The sequence below is a fragment of the Microcebus murinus genome, chromosome 16 (genome assembly GCF_040939455.1).
Source record: "Microcebus murinus isolate Inina chromosome 16, M.murinus_Inina_mat1.0, whole genome shotgun sequence".
NCBI lineage: Eukaryota > Metazoa > Chordata > Mammalia > Primates > Cheirogaleidae > Microcebus > Microcebus murinus.
In genome coordinates this window covers 33,286,396-33,298,490 of record NC_134119.1, presented here as the reverse complement: position 1 = coordinate 33,298,490, position 12,095 = coordinate 33,286,396, and the positions used below count along the sequence as shown (strand labels likewise).

The following is a 12,095-nucleotide window of genomic DNA, read 5'->3' as shown; positions in this document are numbered from 1 at the left end:
TTGTGTGGAGATAAAACCCAAAAACTAAAATTAAAAAAAAAAAAATGTATGCGTGTGTGTATACATGTTATCTAGTATGACATTATAGAAAGTAAAAAAGAAAAAGTCATTTTAATCCCATTGCCCTAACACAATTCTTTTTAGCAATCTTGCTAAAAATTAACAGCAATTTCTGTTTGGCCTTCTTAAACAGGCAGTATGGTAGAGTAGAAAGAACAGTGAACCAGGACTTCAAATCTTGACTAAGCTGTGTGACTTTGGGCATATCACTTTACCTTTCTGTTCTATCACCTCTGAAGAGAGCAATAACAACTGCAACCCACCTCCCTCAGCAACACGAAGAGCAACAGGGCTCTGTGAACCATGAAGCGGCACATGGAAGGAAGTTAGCGATCAATAGGGAATGCTAAAGAAACCTTTTCTTAATGACTTATGATCAGTATGTAAACCATTAAGAATTTAGAAGTTCTGATATTAATTTTAAAACACAATCACTTGCAGTACTTTCATTGTCACTCCTTTAATCCAGTGATGCCCTTGGCACCTGCAGGTGGGCAAAACTGTTTGCTCCAGACCTAACGAGGCTTCCTGAGACCCTCGGTCCTGCCTGACCTTGCAGACTGCTCCAGATGTAACCTGCACTTCTCTCTCCTTGTTCCCTTTTGGTATATTCCCTTCTCAATATACCAAACACTCTTGCCCTGGCATCTTGACACCTGTATTCCCAATCTGCCCTGGCTGGCCCCTTCCCATTTCCCCAGTCACTTTCCTTGAGATGCCTGCCCCATTCTCTCTGAATGGGTCCCTCTGAGCACCCATGTGTTTCCTTCAGGGATCTTATCACAATCAGATCGCATCTTGTTTATCTGCTGCCTGCTTGGATATTGACTACAAGCTGGATGGAAATCAGTATTGTTCCCTACTCTCTCCCTGGCTCCTGGCACAGTACCTGGCACTCTGAGTATATGAATGGCTGATTGTTTAGAAAGAGAAAGGGAGGTGGGGAGGGGAAGAGCTGGCTCCAAAGTACCCAAATCCTCTTCCCCTCTTGGGTGGGGAAACTGTTTCATAGAGCCCTGGAAAGCAGCTGCATAGGACAGATTGTGTGGAGATAAAACCCAAAAACTAAAATTAAAAAAAAAAAAAAATGTATGCGTGTATGCCACACGCTGCCCTTCAGATCCCTGAGTGTGGCCCCTCGAACACATCCAAGCCTCACAGAACAAATCATTTTAATTTTGATTCAGTCAAAAGGCTTCACGCAAGGATCTAGAAGGCCACAGCTGGCCCCAAGGCGGCAGGTTCCCCACCCCTGCCTGGGCTGTTCCCACGCACTGTTGCACGTGCCTCCTTGGAAGAGACTGCTGGGCAGCAGTGGCAGCCCTGCCTTTCTTAGGCAGACAACTCATGACTGCTACCACACCCCTGTGCGGGGCAATAGCCACGTCATGAAGCGTGGGAAGCTTGGAAAGGCAAGAAAGTTCTAGGAGAGGCTGGAACTATCACACCTATTCCCAGCACACTCAATAATAGACTCCTAGTCACAGCTCCTAGCAAGAAATTGCCCAGAGTGATGACCCTGAAAAGAAAAACCCCAAAGTACCCCGCTGACTCTGACGGCCCTGGGTAGACCTGGCCAGACTGATCATGGCTGTCCTGATACCTGGACAGCCTGCTCTTGCCCCTCTTCCCCCACCCAGGGTATTTTCCTCTCCCCTACAGGACACCCTCCCCTCAAAAGTCCACAGCCATCAGATGACTCACTCACCTCCAAACAACCCACCCAATCCACCTACAGCTTTCCAAGCATGGGACATAGACAGTTTTCAGCTACTTCAAGTCTTCCATTTCCCCCTGGCTATCAGTAGTAGCATCAGCTAATATTTCTTAAGTGTTTCTTCTGCACCACACACTGTGTTTAGTGCTTTGCACACATTTCTCTTGCCTTCATGCTCAGAACAATCATGTATCATTAGTGTCTCTATTTTGCAGGTGAAGAAACTGAAGTCCAGAGAAGTTAAGCACCTTGCCCAGGGTCTCACAGCCCAGGTGGTAGCCCAGGGTCTGAACTCCAGCAGTCTGACTCTAGAGCTATGCTCTTAACTATAGGTCTGCACAACCTCTGGGATATGGGCTTCTGCACACAGGTGGGCTTTATAAATGCCATCTTTCTGCATTCCTGAGAACAGCATGGTCAATGTGGATCATCAATGCAGTCATTCAACAAATGGCTACCTGATCACCTACTACCATGTTTCCCCGAAAATAAGACCTAGTGATGGGCATGGCTATACAGCGTATCTGCACAACCCATGCATTTCGTCACGCAGCGGTAAAGACAACGAGCAGCCCTTCTCATCTGCCCCATCATGACAGCTACTATCCCAGAGGTGACCGGAAAGGTGTGGGCAGCCCCACCAACAAGGTCAGCTCCTCCTGTCAGGTCCCGGCCATCCTGTGCGTGCTGCAAGCTGAGGCTTTGAGGGGAAAATAACACATCCCCTGAAAATAAGCCCTAGAGTGTCTTCTTGAGGAAAAATACATATAAGACCCTGTCTTATTTTGGGGGAAACACGGTATACTCAGGGGGTGCTCTCAGGGAGAGGACACCAGCTCTGTTCTTACAGACCTTGTGACTGAGCAGAGGAGAGGTACATAAAAATCGTATTTGTTGAAGTAACAAAACTGATATCATATCTGCTTTGCCAAGTCTGAGAATTTCCTTAGAAAAAGCACAGAGAATGGGAACTTGAGACCCCAGCTAGTTAGATAATAGTTAATCTTTAAAATACACAGGCCAACCAAACCTGGCATTACTATGCTCTGATCAGCTTTCAGGAACCAAAATCAATTCAACTGAACAGCAGAGCTAGATGGAATTCCCTCCTGCTGAGAAAAAATGAGGAACCTGAGGGCCAGAGCAGGGAAGGGTCTTGCCTTGAGGCCACCCATCCACTCAGTAACATAGAGGTGAGAAGCCAGGGCTCCTGCTCCCCTGTCCTTTTTTGTCCTCTCCAAGTCCCTTAAGACTGGATGTGGGACCAGGGCAAAAAGGCTTTCAAGCCATCTGGGAGAGAAAAGAAACTACCAAGGGTTAAGGTAAGTGTCCACTGTGACCGAAAGTTTAAGAGTCTTCATGATAGGCAGGACGCTAGCTCTTACCTTCCAGGAGACTGAACTGCTCTCTGAAAGCTGGATCCGGGAGGCCAGGATTTCTTTCCCAGGCCAACACAGGCCCAGCTCCAGCTGGGCCCTGCCCCAGAAGGACCAGCAGTTTAAAAGGCCTACCTGGGGCCCAGGCTGTGACCACACCCCGGTGAGGCTGACTTCACCAGGGAACCCATCCTACTGGCAGTCTCCCAGACAGCGGCCAGTCAAGCCAGGACGCCACCGCCTGTCTGTTGCCTGGCGCCTCTCCCCGCAGGGCCGCACCCAGGCCTCCAGAACAAGGGTGCAAGTGGGTAGGGAAGAGGCCTGCTCCCCTCCTAGTGAGTCCAGCTGAGTCCCTCAGACTCCCTCAGCCTGGGCTGGATCTGAAGCAGTTGCTTCCTGCTTTGCCGTTTCTCTTTCACTTTGGTTTTTAACCCCAAAGTGAAACTAAAGACTGGGACAATATGGGGAAGGTAGACAGAGCTAAGGACCGGGAGAACTGAACACCTGGCTTCCAATCCCAGTAAGACTGCTGGCTCTCTGGGAAACTTGGCAGGGGGCCCTCAACTTCTCCAGACCTGTGTTCCCACTGATAAAACGGGAGGGAGGAACTAGGCAAGTGATTTTAAACTAAAAAAAAAAAAAAAAAAAAAAAAAATAGCACTTCCCCTTCCTCACCCTTGCCACCACTGGGGGCTGAAAGGAGCTGCAGAGATGAGCATAGGGGCCCCAAAGGGCCACCCTGTTGGCTTAGGGGAGGAGGGAAAACTCTGGCAGCAGCATAGACACCCTTCTGATCTCTCCAGCTACCTCTCCCCCCTCTGCCAGCTGAGCTCCCTTATCCTGCATGGGCCCTGGAGGTCCCAGCAACCCGGGGCAAAGCAAATTCAGGAAGACCCTAAGCACAATCTTGACCCTGTCTTGGCACAGCAAGAGGAGACACCCTGCAACAGCTGCCCTAAAATTTGCAGCTTGAGGGCTGACCAGGCCATCTGCAAAACTGACAGCAGCCCACTGAAGGCTGGTCCCAACTTGAGACTCCCTGCTGACCCCTGGATGCCCATGCTAAGACTGTTTCATCATGTCTTCTCACTGGCTGGTTTACCACATCTGCCCAATAGCCTGTGAAAGGCAGAAATGAGCCTCCCAACCATTCAGAGGAGGACAACTGAGGCTCAGGGAAGGGCTGGGACATAGTGGCCAAGCCAGCACTGGGATTCAGGAGCTCAGTGAATATTTGAATGAGCTCACTGGCCCAGTCGTTGCCAGGCAGATGCAGCACACGCAGAGGAGGTCATGACAGAGGACTCCACGTGGGAGGGGAAAACGTGCCTCCCTGGAGCCCAAGTCACAAACAGGTCCCAAGTTATGTGTAACAAAGTCCCCTCTCCCACCAATCTTGGCTCTACTCCTGCCACCCCTCCAGCCTGGTTCTTCCCTCCATTCCTCACTTCCTCCCATCTGCACCTTACTTTGAAGAGACTCTTTGGCTCAGGACTACTGAGTAACACAGGCTAACCCCTTCCCTCTCTGGGCCTTGCCCCATCTGTAAGACTGTGATTATAAAATAGTGGTTTCTTAACCACAGAAATGAATTTCAATCTGGGGGTAGGATGGGATACTTTTAAAAACTATACACTTTCAGAATGAAAGAGACAGCAATTCAAAAATATTTGACAAAATTTAAGTGTACAGTCTCTTGGAAATAGTAATTCCACTTGCAGGAATGACTTCTCCAGCTACACATGCACACACGCACACAGACATGTTGGGAAGGGTGTTCACTGCAGCACTGTTCACAGCAGCAATGCCAGGAAACGACCTAACCGTCCTTGAGTAGAGGACAAACAACGGGTGGTCTACCCCACCGACGGAAAGCCACAGGCTCATGGAGAAGGGAGGCCATACACCTGTGTGCCCACAGAGAGTAACTTACAACACAGACTTGCATGAGAAAGGCAAGGTACAGAAAAGAGGTAGAGAATATGCCACTGTTTGTGCAATAAAAAAGGATGTTACTGACAACAGCTGCCCACATATGCAGGATATTTCTAGAAAGAAATCACAAGAGTGGTCACAGTGGTTATCTAGATGTCTGGGAGGGAGAGAGACTAATTTTTCATAGGGTACTTTTTTTTTTTGACAAAGTTTGAAATTTAACCATACACATTGTATTTATTTTTCAATTAAAAAAATAATTTCTGGCCGGGCGCGGTGGCTCACGCCTGTAATCCTAGCTCTTGGGAGGCCGAGGCGGGCGGATTGCTCAAGGTCAGGAGTTCAAAACCAGCCTGAGCAAGAGCGAGACCCCGTCTCTAGAATAGAAAGAAGTTAATTGGCCAACTGATATATATATAAAAAATTAGCCGGGCATGGTGGCGCATGCCTGTAGTCCCAGCTACTCGGGAGGCTGAGGCAGAAGGATCGCTCGAGCCCAGGAGTTTGAGGTTGCTGTGAACTAGGCTGACGCCACAGCACTCACTCTAGCCTGGACAACAAAGCGAGACTCTGTCTCAAAAAAAAAAATAATAATAATTTCTCCACACAGAAAGTAACTCTAGCAAAATGCACCCAGAGATGCCTTCCCCTAGGTCTCAGGCACCAGACTCCTTGGGGGGACAGGACCCAGGTAGCAGGGTTTTGAAAAGTCTCCCCAGGGCTGCTGGTTTAGCCTTGCAGAACTGGCAGTCAGCCTTTGAGAGGAGACTGAGGCAGCCTGGACACTGTAGGGCTCTGGGGTGAGGAGGGGACTGTCAGGGAAGATTTGGAGGAAAAACTTGGCCTTGAGGTATAGGAAGGATTTGAAAGTGGCTTTGAATGCTGAACACGGACAGCTGGGATGAAAGGGTTCCCACCAGGACGGGGGAAGTTATGTCAGGCTGGGAAGAGAGGGGAAGGGGAAGGAATGTTTCTCTCAATATAGGATCCTGGCAAGTCCCTTCCCTCTTGGGTTTGGTTCCTACTCATAGGAAATGAGGAGGCTGGGCCAGAGTCCTTTCCAGACCTACTATCCTTGGACCTGCCTTTATTAAATCTCATTTAATATTAAAGGAGGCAGGCAGGGTCCCCAGCTCAGCACATGGCCATAGGGCCCCACACCTGTGCAGACTGTAATCAAATATTTGGAGCCTGCGGAAAATTCAGGCCAGGATCTTAGGTAAAGCAGCCCTTGGGCGACATCCCCCCAGGGAGAAGGAGCAGATGGCCTGCTGCTGAGATGTCCTTCCTCACCTTGTTAATAAAGTCATTACTGAAGACCTCTTTTGTCACTTTTGAAGTTCAGTTCACAAAGACTTGTACCTTGGCTTGCCTTACATTCTGATGCTCCAGACTGAGGGTTCACAGGCTACCAAAGTCTAAGCCACAGACCCAAGCTACAGGGGTCTACAGTGGGAAGAGCCCAGGGTGGAGGTCAGGAGTCCTGGCTAGACCTTGGTGATGCTATGGACTCTGGGAGGTCAGGAACTAAGTCTCTAAGGTTGCTTTGCCTGTCAGTGTATCCTCAGAGACCGCTCACAGCCTGGTACGCAGCAGCACTTAATTAATATGTGGGATAAATGAGCAGCTCAGCCAGAGTGACCTTGGTCAAGTCATTTTCTGTCACTGAACCTTGGTTTCTTCTTCTGAAAAATGAGGACAAAAATAGTTAATACCTCCCGGGGTTATATACAAATCTTCTGAGATAATGTGAGTAAAAGTGCTTTGCAAATCAAACAGGCTAAAGAAATATTAAAGATCCAGAATCCAATGTACTAAAAACAAAAAATGAACATTTGTGAATGAGCAAATTTACAAGAAAGCACCTGGCAAACTGGTGATCAAATGCATTTGTACAATTGAAAAGGACAGCACAAGTCACTCTAGTTCACTGTGCCAATGTCCAAATGGTATTTCTCAGGCTATCTCTGTTCCAAAGTAGCACAAAAATCTCTCTGAAAAACCTTTGTTCAGATTTTGGTTACATGGTTACGGTTACAGTTACAGTACTCCGCATGCAGCTGGGCCGGGGAGTATTTGACAAGGCAGACTGGCAATGGATGCTGGGGGTGTCGCTGGAGCTAAGTGGGGAGTAGGGTGAGGGGGGCATGAGCTGCATACAGAAGAGCAGAGCATGACTGGCTAAGAAATAGGTCCTGGGCTCTATTACCTGGCTATCTTGTGCTAAGCACCTTAGGACAAGAGGACAAGTCCCTTCTTGCCTTTGTGGGTGACTGATTCCTCTGTCCGGGCCAGGGAACACCTTCTCTGGTTGGGGCTGGCTGAAAATTCCAATGGGCCCAGCCGTGGATGTGCCCACTGTTGGACTGGACATACATGTGGCACAACTCTGGGGACTTCTCACAGCTCGGTGTGTAAAGTTGCTGGTGTGAGGGTCCTTAGCTCCTTTGACTCTTCCATCTGGAAGAAATTCTAAGCTGGCACCCTGACCTTCAGGATCTTCAGAAAGCAGGGTTTGTGGGCTTCAAGGATATATTCGTGTGCCTCTAAGTGAAGGGGCAAGAAGGCTTCTCAGATCCCTGGGACCCTAACAGCAGGAGTTCCATTTCCAAGAAGCAGAGCTCAACTGTGGGAAGAGCCAGGGTCTGGAGACAGTCAACCTTGGGTCTGAGCCACATTTTCCTTATTGGCAAAATGGGGATGGTAGGTCCACCTGTCTCTGGCTTCTTGTGCGGATTTCATAAGAGTGCTTCTGGAGTCCCTGGCACAGAGCCTGGCAAACAGCAGGTGTACAAGGAATGTGCTCAGACTGCTGCTTCCTGCCCCAAACCGGCAACACTCAACATCTTTCCTCTGGCCCAGCTGGGATCTCCTAAGAGAGCACAATGTCCTCTGCTACCCCAACTGGCTCTTCCCACTCCTGTGGGCCCCACCCAAACCTCACCCTGTTGTCTCATCTGGATGCTTGCAAAGCCTCCTCCCTGTTGTCATTTTTATTCATTCCAATTCACCCAGCCTGATTCATCTTCTTGAAAAAGTCCTCCAGTTGTGCTATCCCTGCTCTAAAACCTTCCATGGTTCCCCAATGCCTCTGCTTTTCAGATGATGTTCAATGCTGCCTACAACCTCCTACCCCCTCCAAGATTTTCCTGCCAGAGCCCCTAACCATCAGCAAAACTAGCACACTCGCTGTTTCCCTAAACGTACACTTACCTTCCAGCCCCCCACCCACACCTCTGCTTTTGAACAGACCATTCCCTAAACATCAGCCCCACCCTCCGCCTCTGCGGGTCCAGCTCCCTTCAAAGGGCTCTTGTTTCCTCTAGCTCATGCTCACTTCTTCCTTCTCAGACAATGCTTTTCCTCAGCAGACACTTAATTACAGACTGTCACACAGTCTCTCATAATTGTAGGCCTTGTCTCCCTCATCAGACCATAAATTCCCAGGGGCAGAGGCTCTGTGTGTCTGTTCTTCCCCATCCTCTCTGAGCCTAGCGGGGCTGAGAGGGCAAGCCTGGTAAGAAAGTGTTTTCCAAGCCCAATTCAGCTGCAGGCTGAGCTGAGTCTAGCTCGGACCATTTGGGACCACTTCTCTTGCTCTTGTCCTGTGAGGAAACTGTTCCCTGGCCAAACGAGACGTTAGTGCTCCAGTTTTCCAGCCGGCAATCGATGCCAGCAATGGACAGAAACAAGAGTGTCCGGGTGGGAGGCAGGACTGCGGCTCTAGCCTGGCCCTGGCATGGTCTTGCTCTGGGATCCCTCCCCGTCCCTGGGTCTGCTTTTGTACTGTGATACAGGAACCAATCATCTTTTAGCTCTAGAATTTGGATTTTATTTGTCTTTAAGGTAATCTTGGTGGGTGAGGAACACAGCTGATTCCAGCACAGGCTGAGTGAGGAAAGGCAGCCAGTCAGGGCTGAGAAATCTGGAACCTGAGAGGTATTCACACCACGCACCTCATCCACCTCATCCACCTCATTAAGATCCTGTGGACACCTGGATTTCACTCCTGCTCAGGTGTTCGATTCCACAGCCCTCACCCAGGCTGGGTCTGATCTGACAGTGTCTGCTGCCAGGGCTAAGTAGCAGGGAGGGTGACTTGCTCCTGAAAACAACCAATCCTACCCAAAACTGATGACAGTGATGATGGCCATTTCTTGAGGGGCCTTCATTACTGGAGTTCTCATCCTTAGAGCAACCTGCAAGGCAGGTATTTCCATCCCAATCTGACAGGGAAGAAAACTGAGGCACAGAAAACTGAGGCACAGAAAGCTGGTCAAGGTCACACAGCAGGGACAAGCCAGGCTGTCATACAAACCCAGGATACTCCCAGTTTGGCTTTTCCCAGAGTGCACCTGACAGGCTCTCAGCATCAGAATCCCTTAGAGCAGTGCCTCCCCCCTTTTTGGCACCAGGGACCGGTTTCACAGAAGACAATTTTCCACAGAGGGGGTACGGGGAGGGGGGGCTCAGGCAGTGGTGTGCAGCCCGGTTCCTAATAGTCTATGGACTAGTACTGGGCCATGGCCTGGGGGTTGGGGACCACAGATCTAAAGGGCTGGTTTAAAAAGTTAATTCCTGTCCCCAGACCTGCCAAATGAGAATTTGGGGGGATGAAGCTCAGAAACCAGAACTTCACAAAGGCAAGGAACCAGAATTTTATACATGAGGAAACGGAGGCACAGAGAGGTGAAGTGACCTTCCAGGGTCACACTTTAAGCAAGTGTATGGACCTAGAACTAAATTTCCACGTGGACTCCGGAGCCAGCAATGAAAGACTTCCTGGGGGAGGTGGCATTTGACAGTGTGGGCCTCTAAGGGAAGAGAGGGCACTATAAAGGGAGGTACAGCACAAATAAAGGCTTGCAGCAGGAAAGGACAGGCAAGAACTTCTCAACGTGGCTAGGGGAGCCCTAGGGAGTGAAGAAATACACAGAGAGCCACTACTGCAGCCTTCCCCCAAGAGCACAAGGAGAAATATCCCCAAGCCCATGTGAGCTTCTAAGGGGAAAGTCTGTCAAAGTGTGGCATCTATAACCAGTGGGTCTCCAGCAGTGGCCCTCTGGGTGTGTCTGGTTGCTGCTCAGGATGAGAAAGCCAGGGGAGGTGGTGACTCAAGATAGCCTCCTTTCAATTTGAGATGAGCTCAGAGATGGGAAATGTCAAGCAAACCCTGCTTGCAGAACAGATGCCAGACCCGGAGAAGGCGGCCTAAGGGGTAGGCTACCAGGCAGAAGCAATCAACTTGGTGGCAAGCTGTGGGCTATGAAGAAAAGTCAAGAGACCAAGGCTCCAAGCCTGCCACTGCTGTGCTGTGGGGCCCTCAGCAGGTCCCTGTCCCTTTCTGGGCCCCCTATTCTTCATTCACCTGTGAAACAGGGAGAACTCTGCTGACTACTGACTTCCTCCTAGGACTGTTGAGGAACAATGGTCAGGAAGGAGCCTGGCAGATTACACAATACCTCACCCAGCCTGTGAGAGATTAGAGGATCACTTCTACGATAATTAGGATAGCCCTAGCCCGAGGTGCCTTCCTTATTACCTGAACTCCAACCACATGGGATAGGGGGAGAGGCTGGGCTTCTGTGTTGTTTCCCTAAAGAGAAAAGTAACCCAGATATTCTTGGGAGGGGAAAGTCCACATTTACTAAGTGCCTACTGTGTACCAGGTTTTTTTTTTTTTTTTTTTAATCTTCTTTTTTTTTTTTTTTTTGAGACAGAGTCTCACTTTGTTGCCCAGGCTAGAGTGAGTGCCGTGGCGTCAGCCTAGCTCACAGCAACCTCAAACTCCTGGGCTCAAGCGATCCTGCTGCCTCAGCCTCCCGAGTAGCTGGGACTACAGGCATGCGCCACCATGCCCGGCTAATTTTTTGTATATATATTTTTAGTTGGTCAATTAGTTTCTTTCTATTTTTGGTAGAGACGGGGTCTCGCTCAGGCTGGTTTCGAACTCCTGACCTTGAGCGATCCGCCCGCCTCGGCCTCCCAAAGTGCTAGGATTACAGGCGTGAGCCACCGCGCCCGGCCTGTGTACCAGGTTTTTAAACATACATAGAATCTCATTTAATCCTCACTACAATCCTGCAGTATAAATCTTGAGTCCAGATGAGGAAACTGAAGCTCAAAGAAAGTATCTTGCCCAAGATTACACAGACAGTGAATGATGGAGACTGATTAAAATCAGGTGTTTGTGCCTCTAAAACCCACATGATGTCTACTCTGTGAAGAGTCTGCATAAGCGCAGACCATGCCTGGTATAGAGACTCTGCTCAAACGCCACCTCCTCCTGGAAGCCTTTCTGATCCTGTGCCTAGACAGGGCATCTCTCCTATGAAACCCCACGGCACATCATCAGCACACATCGGGCAGATTTCAGCACATTATCCCTCTTATTCTGTGATCAGGCACATTCTTAAAAGGTTAAATGAGATGCAAGTACAAATAGGTAGACTTTGAGTTATCTAAGAATCCTCAAATGTCAGAGCTGGAAGGACCTAAGAGACCATGACATCCAACTTCCTCATTTTTCAGAAGGAAAAATAAAGACTCAGGGAGAAGAGGACACCTGTCTGAAGTCACATGGCATCTTAGCCTCGGAGCTAAAAACAGAACCTTGGCATTGTGCCTCACAGAATTTCTTTAGGGATTCCATGATTTCAGAATCAGTCTCAGGACAAGGATTGTTACTCCCATTTTATAGATTAGGAAGCTGAAGCCCAAAGCAAAGAGGGTGAGATGTGGGGGCCAGAACCCTGAACCCCTCACATCTAGGCCAGGGATCAAGCCCTGACTCCTCCCCTCTGCAAGTAGTCCACATGAGCATAGGGCACACAGTAAAAGGTCAAAGGATATTAGAGATTGTCATCATACACCAAGGGCAGGTGACACCAGCATGAGAGTGACTTCTTCAGGGCAGTGTCATGGAAAAGGACCCAAGAGTCCTGGCTCGACCCTCTGCTGGTCCCTGGCTCTTCTGGGCCTCGTCTCCTCATCTATAAGGGAGCTAC

At 49.4% G+C, this 12,095-nt stretch overlaps 1 protein-coding gene across 6 annotated transcripts in view; it reads right to left on the bottom strand.

The window, feature by feature from the left end:
* DLGAP4 (DLG associated protein 4) overlaps positions 1 to 12,095 on the bottom strand; it is a 146,131-nt gene that overhangs the window by 56,449 nt on the left and 77,587 nt on the right. The window lies entirely within an intron of this gene.